Source organism: Monodelphis domestica, chromosome 4 (assembly GCF_027887165.1).
Source record: "Monodelphis domestica isolate mMonDom1 chromosome 4, mMonDom1.pri, whole genome shotgun sequence".
NCBI classification, from domain to species: Eukaryota; Metazoa; Chordata; class Mammalia; order Didelphimorphia; family Didelphidae; genus Monodelphis; species Monodelphis domestica.
This window is the reverse complement of record NC_077230.1, coordinates 336,454,432-336,468,963: the sequence shown is the minus strand read 5'-3', so window position 1 is coordinate 336,468,963 and position 14,532 is coordinate 336,454,432.

The window sequence follows — 14,532 nt, the reverse complement described above, 5'->3', positions numbered from 1 at the left end:
AATGAATGTACCAAGGTCATATTACTATTGTTTCAGAAATGGGAGCACTAGATGACAACCTGAGAATTTGTGGACTTGTGATTTTATTAATAAGGAGAATTCTCAGAAGAAGAAGTTCTTTATATCAATGTAGGAGAATTTCCTACAGTCCTGAGATGTTAAGTGAATTGCCTAGGGTCCATATAGTCAGTATGTGTCAGAAGCAGGACTTGAATTCATGTCTTTCTGGCTCTGAGGCCAACTCTACATTCAATAGGCCACATTGACTCTCTGTACCATTAAAATCATTGTGCTAAGCATTGGGGATACAAAAAAGTAGCAAAATACAGATTCTTCCCTCAAGAAACTTATTATCCAATAGTAGAGACAACATGCCGATATAAAGTATAAACAGAAAATGACAAATAGAGGGTAGGTGTTACAATTAAGAGGGTTAGGGAAAGCTGATGGTAAAAGATGGTATTTTAGTTGGGATTTCAATGAAGTTAGATGATCAACAAAGAAAACAGTAGATAGAGCATGAGGTCTGGAGTTGGGAGGACTTGAGTTAAAATTTGACTGCAGACACTTCTGCTGTGTGACCTTGGGCAAGTCACTTAACATTAAATGCCTAGACCTTACTAGTCTTCTGTCTTGGAATCAATACACTAATAATTCTGAGATGTAGGTAAGAGTTTAAAAAAAATAAAAGGAAGTCAGAGAGGTCAGTGGTTGGATCTGAGAAGGGAATGTGTTCTAGGCATGGTAGAAAATGGAGAATGCAAAGAGACAAAAGATGGAGTATCTTGTTTATGGAATATCCAGGACACTAGTGTCACTGGAATGAAGAGTATGTGTTAGGGAGTAAGGTGAAAGAAGACAGTAAAGGCAAAAGAGAGCTAGGTTATTAAAAACTCTGAATGCCAAATAAAGCATTTTGTATTTAATCTTGTAGGCGATAGAGATGCACTGGGATTTATTGAGTAGGGTTAATATCAACTCTTATGGGATGGATTTTCCTGCATTTGTCTTTGTATCCCTAATACTGTTTCTTTAGCACCTGGCAAAGACTCATTGATGTTTAGTAAATATTTTAAAATGCATTTATTTTTATTTAATTATTTGATTTTGAACATTTGTCCATGGTTACATGATTCATGTTCTTTCCTTCCTCTCCTCCCTTCCTCCTCCCATAGCCAATGTGCAATTCAACTAGGTTTTACTAGTATCATTGATCAGATGCTTAGTAAATCTTACTGATTGCCTGGATGATTGAATTACTCAATGTTTTCCCCACTACAACATACTGTTCCTCACTCCCAATATTCTCATGAATAATCTTCACAAGCCCATCAAATCCCAAAGGCTAAAACATTCTTTTAAAATTATTAAGAAAAACATATTTTAAGGTGAATTAATGGGACAAACTAATTTATAAAGATTCCATGTGATCCCAGAATTTTAGGGATGGGAGTTTCCATAGTTACTTCTTAGTCCAAACCATACCTAAAAAGAAACTTCCCCTCTACAAAATTTCTAAAAAGTATTCTTCACCCACTCTCTGCTTGACACCCTCCTGAAGACCTCCTGTCATCCTAGTCAGATTAGTTCATTTTTGCACAGTTCTGATTGTTAGAAAATGGTTCCCTATCTCTCACCCCCATTATATTGAGCCCAAATCTATCTCTGTAGCACACAGAGATTGGTTGTTGTGATGCCCTCTGGAGCCCCAAAGAACAAACTGGCCCTCTTTCACATGACAGCCCTTCAAATACTTGAAGAAAGTGATCTTGTTCCTTCTAAGTCTTCTGTCCTTTAGGCAAAACATCCTCAGTTCCTTCAACTTGTCAAATTCACAAATGCCAACCAAAACTCTTTATGAATTAACTCCTATGGCCTCTGTTACAAGGGAATCACTTTAAAAGACTGATATATATTAATTTAAGGTCGCCAAGGAATCAGCTATGTAATTCCTAAATGAAAACTTAAGTCAGCCATCAATCTTTTATGGAGTTTAATTACAATGGGAGGAAGTAATTAGAGATAGAGAGAGAGAAAAGGGAGAGAAGGAAATAGGGCTTAAATACCCCTTCTGTTTAGGCTAGGCCAAAAGGCCCAAGCCCTTAGATAGCTGGGGCAAAGAAAAGAGATCAGTCCCTATTACTCACGTGACCAAAATGGAGAAACAGTCTCAGAGGCCCCCACCTTCAGCTTCCTTCAGAGCAAGCTTCTCAGAGCCCACACGAACCACACTGACCAACTACTCAAAACCCCTGGAGTCTTCAGACCCCCTATCTTTAAGGAAACCATCCAAGTTCCTGCCCTCAGTTCTCCCATCTACCAATCACTGTTCATCAATTTCCCTGTGCCAATGGAGGCTCTAGCTTAACCCAGGACCGCCCAGAGGTTTCTGGCTTTTGCACATGTCTGTTGAAGGTCATATTTTCAAATGATTAAATCTTTGCTCCTTTGCTACAGCCCTTTCTAAATCCTGTTAACCTGAGTAGGGTAGAGATTGGAATAATTAAATTTTGATCTAGGCTGCAGCCCTTACTCAATCCTGTTAGGACTGAATAGGGTGGAGATTTATTCCAAGTATCTCCATTGTATCAATTCTAAAATCAATCATGACTCAAAGAAATTCCTGTTCTATGCTTAAGCATAGGTCAAAGTCCTTTCCATTGTTCAGCAAAAGGTTTCTGTCCTAAAGTAATCTTAAGAAGGGAAGAGAAGTAACCTCCCATGCCAATGGGGTTCCCATTCCAATAGACTATTAGTAAGAAATTTTCCAAGTATGAAATATCCCAATGGTGAAATTTCCAACATTTATAAGTCTAAGGAATTTTAAGGTTTACACCTCTTATGTCATTTTCTACCCTAATCATCTTCAACCTTTCTCTTTTTTAATGCCCTCAGCTTTGTTATCATTGGCAAAGGTTTCTCCTTTATTTTCCTTCCAAAATAGATGTCTAATTGCAACTTTATCTTCTAAATTCTGTCTTTTTTCCCCTAAGAGAATCTCAGCATTGACTTGAGAATTTTCTTAAGGATTACAAAAATAACTAGTCTAGTTATGTACTCATAATAACATTTTTAGAGACAACAACAATAATGATAACAACAATTAGTTGTTGAAAAGGATCTAAATGATATCACTACGTTGGGGTCAGTGTGTATAGTGTGTCCAACTGTGGCTGATCAGACCAATTCCAGCTTGGAAGTCTCTACCACTAAATTGCCACTAAATGATAAAATGGAAAATGGTATGGATGGTGTCCTTTGACTGTAGTATAATTGAATTTATGCGAGACAGTTGCACAAAGATGTTGACCTCACTTTCTCTTCCTCAAAATCCAGGGGCAAGATGATTTAAGATAACTGGTGATGGCCTGGGATGCAGTGGATAACCTTGACTTTTTCTTCAGTGTCTAGCCAAACTGTAAGCATTCAATGGCACCTCCTTCCTCTGCCCTCATAGCCATTGGAAAAATTGCTACCATCTGCCCCTTCTGCAAATGAAAGTCTACACATGCCTTGTGTAGAAAATTCCCTAACTTATGGACAGTTTTGAGATCTATCAATTACTCTCAACCTGGCTTAGCCCATCTGCTGAGATTGTTTTAGTGGGGAATGGCCACTGTATGTGCTATTGCTTCCTCAAGGCACAAGTGAGTATTGGATGGCAGGTGGACATCAAAGAAGGAAAGTAACCCTAAAAAGAATTAGGCAAGCCCTCACACCAGAGGGGCTAGTCAACAACAATAAGAATAGTCATAAATATTTATGTAGGACATTAAGATTTGTAAAACAGTGTAGTATTATTTTTTATTACAGCAAGAAAAGTTCATTTAATCTGGTTCTCTCTTTACAGATAAGACAAATCAGATGTAGAGTTGAAATCAGTTGTCGAAAAACACATAGAAAGTGGTTGGCAGAGCCAGTATTAGAATGGGACCTTGCAAAATCATCAAATCCTCCAGGAACCTTATTGCAGGCTTCTAATATGGTGCTATGGAAAGGGTCAAGAGGCCTGACTTCCTTGACAAATAATCTGTGTAGCCTTGGTTAACTCAACTAACTTCTATGGCCCTCAGTTTCTTCATTTGAACAGTGATGGAAAGGATAGCAAGAGTGGAAGGTAATCAGTCTTGGAATCATGAAGATCTATATTAAAATTTCTTCCTCTGGCTCATGATTTCTGTGACTATGTGCATGTTTTACTTATGGGTTACTGATCTGTTTGGTGAAAGAAATTTCCATAATGGGATTCCTTGTCTTGATGAAGTCAGAGGTTTTTGTTTTGTTTTTTTAAACTCTTACTTTCTGTCTTAATAACAACTCTAAGGACTAGGCAAACAGGTTAAGTGATTTGTCCAGGGTCACACAGATAAGATGTTGCTGAGGTCAAGTATACAAACTCAAGTCCTCCTGAGGCCAGGCCTGGCACTCTAACCACTATGCCAATTAGCTGCCCTTGAAATCAGAACTCTAAAACCAACAAAAACAACACAATGAAGGAATTTGAGGACGGTCTCTTTGGATTCTAAATCTTATAAGTGACTGATTTTACAGAAAAAGAAAGTGAAATACAGAGCTGACTTGCCTGAGGACAGACAGGTATCTAAGGTTCTGTTTTAGGTCTTCTGCTGTCCTTTCAGTAAGCCCCATCTATACCCCTGCCATCAGCATTAGACAAAACAATATGAGTCGCACTAAGAGTTGGAGATAATTTTTTCCACTGATTCTGATTATGAAGCGCATTTGTACAAAAACTCATTTCCTAGCTACATCAAATAATGAGGCAATATTTTCCTCTGTGTGTCTTTATGTCTCTCTCTTATTTTGTTCTTAATTTAAGTGAGCAAAGTTAGACAAAAGGTGCCGTGTAGAATCCGTGTGCTTCATACCTAAATTTGTACTGGGTGGCATATACCCTCAGTTCTTAAAGAATCCGGACTCCCACAGAGGCTAACTTATCCCTTTCAGAGTAAAAGGGGAGGAGAATGACTACTACCTGTGGGACAAATTGCCAGTGGGAGGTTTGGGATTTCAGAGAGGAAATACAACCACAGAGAAGAAATAAATGCTAAAGTCAAGATTCCATCAAACTGATTTCTGAGAGATTATGTCAGAGATAGGAATAGTTTCAAATACTGTAGTTTCTCAGTGGGAAGTTTCAATTGGAAAAGAAACAATCAAACCTTCCAGGATGGGGATTAGAGGAACAATGGTGGCACTGAAATCTAGGGTCTGTCTTTATTTTGCATGGAGTTTGTAGGCAGCCAGAGGGTGATTAATTGATAGAGACCTGGCCTTGGATTCAAGAAGAGCTCGAATCAATGAATTTTTTAGGATCCCAGGTAACTCTCTAATATGATAAATTGCAGAGTATATCTGCTTTGCACTGGTTAAAGTAGCTGTGATGCAATGGATAGAGTCCTGGGCCTGGGATCCACAAGTTCAAAGATTAAATATTTACTAGTTAAGTGGTCCTGGGCAAGTCACCTAACCTCTGTATGCTTAGTCTATTTTTTTCTTTTTTTCTGTAAAAGCTTCTACCTTTCAAGGGATTGTTGTGAACCTCAGAGGAGAGGCTATTTGTAAAGTACTGGGTACAGTGGCTGGCACATAGTAGAGGCTTAATAAATGTTTGGTTTCCTCTTCCACCCTGCTTAATAGCTATTCACAATACCAATCTTTTTTGTTTTCCTGTTCCTGGCAATCAGCATATTGTGTCAAATTTAGCAGGTCCTTCACCCCCATTTTCTTATTCTGGAATCACAGTCGAATCAATACAATCATTTCTACTGGGAAGAGTGTCAGCCCACTCCCCCAAGGCTCCACTCAGCATCTCTGTGATTTCACAAACCAAATACCCCTCCCAGGAATCTTTCCCTTATATATGTGGTCTCTCTATTCTAATTAAGTTCTTTATGGAAAGGGACTGATTCGGCTTTAGCATTTCTGTACCTTTTCTCCTTGTTGGTAGCACAACATATATTCTTAATGTTAGATTTTGCTGTTGCTGTTGTTCATTCAATGAATACTTGGTTTGCATTTCACATCAATAACATTCATCGCATGGTCATTAGGTGACACCATACTGCAGTCAGAAAGATCTGAGTTCAGATGTGACTAGCTGTAGGATTCTGAGCAACTCACTTAAATATCAATTGGCTCAGTTTCTTCATCTTCAAAATGGAGATGTAATAGATGTAGTTTACGGATCTTTCTAATGACATAATGAATGTAAGGTATTTAGCATGGTGCCTGACGCACAGTAGGTCCCATATAAATGTTAGCTATTATTATTATTATTTTAGATTGTATGGTTTTGACCCAGGGACACTTTAAAGTCACTTGAGTTCATTGTTATCTTAATACTAAATGATCCTTATTTTCTCTGAAGTCCTGATCAAGGCAAAGTTGTCTTGGTATATTGTATTTACTTTATGACTTTAATTATTTTTAATTGGTCTGTCTCTGGACATTTTTCTCTTCTCCAGATGGTTTTTCTCCAGTTCTCACTGAGGGATGAAAGAGATACTGGGTTTTCAGAGGTTATACCAGTGGAGCAAAAGTTCTGACTGATCCTACCAAATAAAAAGGGTGGTGTCATAGTCTATACATGGAATGTGTGGGAATTTAACATACATTGTAATCCCTTTTTCCTTTTGGAAAGAAAAATTTGGAAACAGCCCTACTCTTTGCCTGTGGGCAAGGGGTGCCTTCCTATTATGGGAGAATGCCAGAGGTTTCAAGGCTCCCTAGTATCTCAGAAGATGCTTGCCCCTTGTTACTCTTGGCTCCAAGTGCCTGGAAGACTGACTGCTAACCCAGACTGAGGTCAAATCTGTCCAACCAGAAAGAACTAGAAGAAGGGACATCAGCAGGGGTTTTAAGTGAGGGATTTGAGGCAGGAGAGACCTCTTGGATTGGAGACTTTCCCAGTGAGGCAGTTATTGCTTGGTCTTTGGCTAGGAAGCAGGTGGACCTTTTGACTTTTCTTGGTGTGGCCCTTTTTGTCCAGGGAATGGAGACACTAGTTGCAAACTCCATTTAGTTAGGGGCAGCCATAGAAATAGGTATTTTTCTTTCTAACTAACTTCAAATTTTACTATCTAATAAATAATTATAAATTACTATAGAGTCTCCAGAGAATTTTAATCCTAACAGTTGTGAGACAGAATCAAAAAGATCCAAATTCACATTCAGCATTAGACACTAAAAGCAAGGCACTTGATCTTTTAAGGTCTCAGCTCCTTTAATTGTAAAATGAAGATAATAATAGCATTTACTTTAAAGAGTTGTTATTGTGAGAATCAAATAAAATAATTTGCAAAGAATTTTGCGGCCATTAGCAATGTAATTATTATTAAATTATTAGTAGTAATGTTAATACACTTCATTTCTTCATAGACTACATTCTGGACTTTCTTTTGTCATTTACAGCTCTGTAGAAACCTCTTAATTCTGAGAGCTAACTCTAGCCCTGGATTTTACCCATTTGAAATATTCTCCATACATTTGGCCCCTTCCTGTGATTAAATGGCTCCTCCTAGAACAGTGATGGCAGACGCAGCCTAATGGGAGCACTTTCTCCCTCCCTTGTGTGAGGTAAGGGGGTGTGCAAGGCCCAACCTAGCCCTACAGGGAGGAGCATGGGACATGGTGGGGTGGGCAGGCATGGCACTTCATCTCTAAAATGTTTGCCATCACTGTCCAAGAATCTCCATTTAAAGAGTGCTTCCAGGATAGCCATATCTCATTCATCTTAAGTTACACAGCACTCTAGCCTTTCTCTGCCATGATCCCCATGTGCTGAGAATCTTCCTTTTTTCTGTGCTCCCCTTCCCCATTTTTGTATTTCTTTTTTGTACGATCTTTCCCTCTTTTGAATGCAAGTTCTTCAAAGGTAGAGACTATCTGTCTTTCTTTCTGTTCCTATTTGTATTCTCAGCATTTAGCAAGTGCCTATTAACTGATTGTATCTAATAATTCTTTCTTGATCTCTCCTCAGAGGACATACCTAACTATACACAGGGATTCTTTGAACCCATATTTATTACTATGTGCCTGGCATTGTGCTAAGTTCTAAGGCTGCAAGAAAAAGACAGAAAACAGAGCCTTTTCTCTCTAGGAGCTCACATCACAGGAGGGTTTGACGCTAGCTGAGAAATATTTTGGCCACAGAATTTCATGTGGAACCATGTATTCAGGTTCAAATGATTAAGATCTTGTGTGAATGTGAGGTCCACCAATGAAAAATGTTTTGAAGTACTAAAAGCTTTCATTTATAGAGCACTTTGAGGTTTATAATTCTTTCTTCTGAGATATAAGGTAGTTAGGACAAATGAACTCAGAAAATGAAGGGATTTTGCCAGTGTATATGGCTTGTGTTAGATTCAAGGTTCTAATCTCAGTATCCTGACCACAAGGATCCATGCTTTTACTATTAAGTCAAACTGAAGACAAAAAACAAAAACTTTTTCTAAAAAGAGGGATTCCACCCATCATTTTATTTGCTCATCATAGTAGTTCCTAGGGTTGGATGGCAGAGGTTAAGACAGATAGTAGGAATGAATTGTAGGCATCATTTGAATATAATCAGTTCTGGAAGCAGACCTCAAAGCCTCCACTGAGGCAAAAATGTAGTAATGGAAACATTTGACTATCTAGAAGTCTGCCAGAATATTGCATGATTTCTAAACAAAAACAAAAATTAAAAAAATAATAAATCAGTTTTTTTAAAAAATTCTTAATTTGCTTTGATGGTGATTTGACTCTTTGAATACTAAAAGGAACAATGAGTGGATCTGCCATCTTGAACAAGATTCTGTTGAGAAAAAAGGACAGGTTTGGTAAAATAGAAATGGTAATGAGCAGAAAGCAAGACAATATCTTATATGCAACCATGATTTAAAGATGATATTTCATCCTTTAACTTGGCAACCTGGCAAAAGACAGGTAAGAATCTATGGCCTAAAAATTATTAAGAGAAGACAATCCAAGAAAGAGAAACTTTGAAGTACAAAGATCTGTTAATGTAAACCATTGTGGCGGGCAGAAAAGGGGATGTGTTGGAATGTGGATGCATACATCAAGAATAAATATGGATGCTTAAGGAAGTCACCAACTATCTCAGATTTTAAGGAGGCCAAATTATACGAAATACAGCTTAATGTAATAAAAAGTCAATCTTAAGATCTGGGTTTAAGTTCTGCCTCTGACACAAACAGCTATGTGACTCTCGCCAAGTTGTTTAACTTCTCAGGATCTGAGGCAATTCTAAAATTGTAAATTCCAAAGAAGATGATGACAAATTATTAGAGGGATTACTTTTTTTTTATTAAGTAGTTCCCTATGCTAGGGAAATCATGGCTCTAGTCCTTAATTCACATATACATATGCATACTTACATATATTCATGTATTCATACACACGTGTGTATAAAACATTCATTTGTTTTTATATAGACATATATATTTCTGTATATTCATTCATATGTCCTAAAACTCTTAGGACACTTTTAAGTCTTAATTACTTTAGAATTAGTATAAATTTTACAAACTTACAAGAACATCATTTGAGAGTTTAATTATTTCAACTTCTTTTTTACATACTGAGTTTTAGGAATTTTGAATAACAAATATTAAAATTTAATTTAAATTTTTGAATGAAATTTTCTGAAACTGATGAATTGGCTAGAATGGTTCATATTGTTTGGCCACCTCTGTCATTTCATCTGCCTTCATTATATTTTTTCTCTTGTGGTCATATGAAAAGTCTCATAAATGTATCCAAATGTTGTTCTTTGGATGATCTTAAGGCTAAGATTTCAGATGCAACCTTTTCAGTTACAGAGTAGCAACAGATGAAAATTTAAAAAAAAGTTTGAAAATTAACTAGTGTAATGAGTGGGTAAAGCAATAAAGACACATTAATATTTTAAAATTTTAAATAATTTACTTTTTAAGTGTTGTTTTCTAAGTTTGTAGCATTTATATTTTTGATGTTATGAAAGCTTAAACAAAAGCACCAAAACTTTTGGGTTACCATTCATATTTTCATGTATAACTACAAATACAAATATACAAATAAACACACCTATACACATGGGTAGATACCTACAAATACATATCAAACATGTATATATATGTGCATGGAGGCATACACTGGGAAAAACAGGTATGTACACACTCATACACACATGGAAAGAGGATTAGTTAGCTGAGATGGAAGGGTCATAGTCCTTCAAGAATAGTGCCAGGAGTCCTAAAACTGAGAGTCAGTTGAAACATTCAATAAATCCTAATGTCAAGAAAAAATGACATTTTTATCTCTGCTGGGGAATGGGATCAATTAATAAGGGGAAGGGTCTATTGTGTGAGGTGAATGTGATGATGATGATGGACTAAGAAAAGTCAGAATTTTTCATCTTGTTCTGTGAAATGGATAGAACTAGATGACCTTCAACATCCTTTATGGCTTTGGGATTTTTTGATGCTATGAACCTTTGCAATTGGCTCAATAAGCAAAGGATGGGCCAATATGGGAAAGGAACCTCTCAGCTCTCATTCGTGTCCATAAAGGCATCAACCCCTTGAAGGCACCTAAAAACTCTTTAACTCATAGAGAATTTGATATTCATGCTGCTACATCAAAAGGTTGGGGCAGCCATTATGCATTAAAATTTGTCATTTTAAATTGCCTTTTTGCTAGCACTAGCAATATAGATATTGAAATTTCTTCAGAAAGTGCTTATCTCATCAAGAGTAAAATTATAGTATATGAAATACTAATTACAGTATTATGAAGAAGGTTGAACTTTTCGGTGACATTCTATCTATTAGAAGAATACTAATTTTTCTTCTTTCTTAAGGCAGAAAGAATGACCCATTATGAGAAATGCGATCTCCCCATGTGCCCACCTGCCCTTATGCCCACCCAAATGGTGTTTTTGATTTTGGAGAAGCGCTAGAGAAAAGAGTTATGTTTCTAAGTAAATCTCTTCCCAAGTATTCTAGTATCTCTATATGGGTTAACAGCAAGTGCCTTGGGTGCTTCACAAAATAAAGTACTAAAGCCCATACAACAAGAAACAACCCAAGATCAAAATGAACACTCATAGACTGAGGCTGAGCATAGCCAGGAAGCCTTGGTTTAAGATGAGGATAAGCAATGTAGAGTTGTGGAAATAACACTGGTTCCAAAATAAGAAAAATTGGATTTGTTTCTTAACTCTACTCTTAATTAACAACATAACCTTAGACAAGCCACACTAACATTTTCTGGGTCTCAGTTTCCTTTTCTGTTAGATGACAGGGCACTAGATGACTTTGAAGACCTCTTCAATTTTATCATTTATGATACTCAGAGGAATATTCAGGAATTTTGGTGCAGGCAAACAAGGCAGAGTGGTGAGACCTCAGAGCCAGAAAGACCTTAGTTCTTGTCCTGTGTCTCCTGCTTAGGAGATCAGTTACAAATCACTTAATCTCTTAGTGATGGAGGCAAATCTCTAAAGCTATAAATTGCAAAGAAGGTACCAACCTGCATTCGTAGTGTTTCCTTATCAAGTAGTTCCCCATACACTGAAATCACAGGTTGAGTTCCTATCCCTTTGATTATTGTTGATAGATACCACTTTTACAATCTATTGTGGCACTTTCTCCTTTTAACTGAAACTATTTTCTCTAAAAATGCCAGTGCTCTAATTGTCACATCTAATGGCCTTCTCAGTACTTATCCTTCTTGACCTCTCTGTAAGATCATCATCTTCTTCATCCTCTCTTCTCTGGGTTTTGTGATATTGTTCTCTCCTGTTTTTTCCCCTTCACCTGTGAGGCTTCCCCTTCTCAGTCTCCCCTGCTAGATCTTCATCTCTATTATGCTTGCTTAATGTGGGTGTGTTCTGGCCCTCTTTTTCTTCTCTTTCTATTCTATTTTACTTAATGATTTCATTAATTTTTTTTCCATTCATTTATTTGAAGGAATCTCAGAGCTATTTTCCTAGGTTTAACTTCTCTTATGACCTCCAGTCTTCCCAATTGCCTATTAGATATCTTAACCTAGATGTCCAGTAGCAATTTTGAGTTCAAAATGTCAAAAATTAAACTAACTTTTCTCCTACATTTTTCTTTCTTGTTAAAATTTCCTATTGTTTTCAAATGCATCATCACCTTTTTCCTAGCTACACAGGTTTATAATAGCGATACTATCTTTAAATCCTCACTCTATATTACCTTCACATAAGCAATCAACTGTTGAGTATTGTCAGCCTATGTTCACAACGTGTCTTGTATATGATCCTTTATTTTTTTTTAATTTGACTTTATAGATTTTTTCCAATTACATGTAGAAACATTTCTTGCCAATTGTATTCTGAAATTTTGTGAATTGAATTCTTTCTTTCCCTGTCTCTCCCTACTTCCTTGAAGTGGTAAATAGTCTGACATAGATTATACCAATGCTTTCATGTAATATATATTTCCATATTCTTCATGCTGTGATAGAAGACACATCACACATACAATTAAAAAAAAACTTAGAAAGGAAATAAAGTGAAAAATGACCTGGTTTTTTCTGCAGTCAGACTCCAATAGTTTCTTCATGGGTTATAGATAGCACTTCTTATCATGAGTCACTTGGGGTTTTCCTGGAATCTTATTTTGCTGATAATATTTTGATTCTTCATAATTGATCATCATACAATATTCTTGTTACCATATATACTATTCTTCTATTTCTGCTTACTTTGCATCAGTTCTATATATTTTTCAGGTTTTTCTGAACTCATCATATTCATTATTTCTTATAGAATAATAGTATACCATTACAAACATACCATGACTTGTTCAGACATTCCCCATTTGATGGATACCCCCCTCAGATTCCAATTCTTTGCCACTGTAAAAAGAGCTGCTAAAACATTTTTGTGCAAATAGATTCCTTTCCCATATCTCTGATCTCTTTTGTATGTGGATCCAGAAAAGCAGCATTACTAGATCTAAGGGGATGCATAGTTTTATGACCTTTGGGAATGGTTACAGATTGCTCTAGAGAAAGGATATTTCAATATTTCAGTTTACAATTCCACCAACAGTTAGTATCCTAATTTTCCCACATCTCCTCCAGCAGTTACCATTTTCCTTTTTTGGTCATATTATCCAATCTGATAGTTGTGAGATGGTATTTCACTGTTGTTTTAATTTGCATTTCTCTTATTGATAGTGATTTGGAGCATTTTCATATGTCTATAGATAATTTTAATTTCTTCATCTGAGAAGTTCCTATTTATATCCTTTGACCCTTTATCAACTGAGGAATGTTTTGTATTCTTTTAAATTTGATTCAGTTCTCTATATATTTGAGAAAGTAGGCATTTAAAAGATACGAACTGACAGTTTTTGGATGAAAAATCAAAGCAATTATATAGGTATATGAAAAAACATTCAAAATCACTAATGATCAGAGAAATGAAAATTCAAACATTTTTGAGAGTTCTCATATCTCTCAAATTATCTAAAATGATAAAAGGTCAAAATACAAATGTTGGAGGGGATGTTGAAAAAAAACTTATACATTGTTGGTGGAATTGGGACTGAACCAACTATTTTGGAGGGAAATTTGAAATTAAGCCTAGAGTTATAAAACTTCCTATCTCACCTAAAATACTACCTGCTACACATCATTTTTCCTGGCCCTCTCTAATTAATACTAGTAATTTATATCATATGAGGTTATCTCCAAAGAATATATCCTGTATATATCTCATTTTATAGAGTCATTTTCATGGTGTCTCGCCCTATAGATTATATCACCCTATAAATTCTTTGGCTTTCTTTTTTACCCCTAGAACATAGTAGGCACTTAATAAATGCTCAGTGGCCTGAATAATATCATGTGGTAGAAAGTACAAATATTATTTGCTCCCTTTATATATTAGAAAACAAATGGAGTCATAAATTGATTTGACCAGGACTATCATTAGTTAGGAATAAAGCTAAAAAACAAACAAGCCTATTCTTCTGACATCCAGTTTAATTTTCTTTCATAGTATTTACCATTTTCTGTCTTGATCCCAACTTAGCAAACCTACTTGCCATTAAATAGTTCTTAAAGACAGCTCTGGAAGTGACAAGTTTTGTGACTTTAGAGAAGTCACTTCTAGTCTCTAGACCTCAGTCTTTAATCAACAAAATGAAGGGGCTAGATGATCCAAAAGGTTCTTTCCAACTCAAGATTCTGTTCCCATAAAAGAGTAGATATTATATCAAAAAAGACTAATCAATGGAATATGATTCTTTCTTTCCAGCCCTCCCCAAATATTATAAAGATATCTAATGAGTATGTGGGAAGAATGTCTTCTTAAAATGTGTGGCTCTTTCTGCTTTAATAAAGAGGGATGTTTAATATTCTTTTAATAAATGGAATGTCATGGAAGCAACTTATGTTCTTCATAATACAAGTAAGTAATGTTCTGGTAATCCAGGTACCAATGTATAGTTTGTTCTGCAATAGCACAGCATATTGGTTTACATAGCAATGTAG